Below are 1037 nucleotides of genomic sequence, written 5' to 3' on the forward strand. Positions count from 1 at the left end.
GGAACATGAGGGACATTTATGCTTTTAACTTGTAGGAGATGCCGGGTCTCCAAACCCTAAGACACAGGAGCATAGCATCAGAAGAGTGAGTCGGAAGTTACCTCTGAGCCCCCACACTATCTAATATCAGGGCCAGACAATCCTGCCCCACTCTCAGGGAAGTTGTAATCCACAGCCTAATTTTTTTTTATTTGACTTATTTGAAAGAGGGATTCCATCCACTGATTGATTCCTCAAAAACAACACCCAGGACTGGGCCAAACCAAAGCCAGGGGCCAGACTCAACCCAGGTCTCCCACCGCGTGAGCCACCTGCTGCCTCCCAGCATGCGCATAGGTGGGAAGCTGGAAAGGCAGTGGAGCTGGACCTCAGCCTCAGGTACAACGGCACGGGGTGTGGGCATACTCACTGGCAGCTTGGGCACCTGCCGAATACCGGCACCGCAGATTTCTAAGGTCGGAATTGTCTCTGACGAACATAGAAAGACTGCAAGTGCTGAGCGCAGCCCCAGGGGTGGACACTGACCGGACAGCTGCTGGGAGGGCTCCTGTGTACCTCCAGAAACACCCCTCTTATCTGAAGCTCTGTTCCCCCAAGATACTCCGACTTACATGCAAGAAAAAGATTTGAAGTCATGCCAAGCAAAAATAGTGGGAAAACTGAAATTTCCTCTTACCATTTAGGGGATTCGAGAGTTCATTTGTTATCTTAATGCTGAGGTCAGAGTCAGCCTGATAATGGGTAAGTGTTAGCTTGGGGCCATCCAGGACCCACTCACCCTGCTTCCGCGAACAGCCCTAATCTCGCTCTCCCCCACTCCCACGTTCTGTGATTCAGACACGCCTCACCTTTCACCCTCCTCAAACACACATCGCCTTAGGAACACAGATGAGGCCTGGGCCCCTGCCAAGCAGCGGAGTCCAGCTCTCATCCCTGGAGAGGGGTCCAAATCGCCAACACCTGTTCGCACCAGATCTCTTGCTGAAGCCTAGGATGGAAGCAAGTGCTCCTTGCTGATGAACTTGGACTTCACACAT

This window comes from Ochotona curzoniae, unplaced genomic scaffold, assembly GCF_017591425.1.
Source record: "Ochotona curzoniae isolate NIBS_2020 unplaced genomic scaffold, NIBS_Ocur_1.0 scaffold_4506, whole genome shotgun sequence".
NCBI classification, from domain to species: Eukaryota; Metazoa; Chordata; class Mammalia; order Lagomorpha; family Ochotonidae; genus Ochotona; species Ochotona curzoniae.